The sequence below is a fragment of the Trachymyrmex cornetzi genome, unplaced genomic scaffold (assembly GCF_001594075.2).
Source record: "Trachymyrmex cornetzi isolate Tcor2-1 unplaced genomic scaffold, Tcor1.1 scaffold910, whole genome shotgun sequence".
NCBI classification, from domain to species: Eukaryota; Metazoa; Arthropoda; class Insecta; order Hymenoptera; family Formicidae; genus Trachymyrmex; species Trachymyrmex cornetzi.
In genome coordinates this window covers 9,722-9,997 of record NW_017300257.1, presented here as the reverse complement: position 1 = coordinate 9,997, position 276 = coordinate 9,722, and positions in this window count along the sequence as shown.

Here is a 276-nt window from a genome sequence, read left to right as displayed (position 1 = left end):
TATATTTTTACTAAGTGAACACTAACTGTGACATAAATACATCTTCGGATGCAAACATGTATTTGAAATACATGTATACACGTGTAATGTAATAGCACTTTTTCCTTTATTCCCAATGCCATTTTAATTTAGGATGTAACGTGTATTGTCAACTCATAGATACATCACACATACATTCGGTCTATCAAGTAAGAGCGTGGTCGATTTTACTGATAGATAATAAAAGATATCGCTCTAATTCCTTCGTGAGCCGATAGAGGGAAGCTTTGTCCTTGA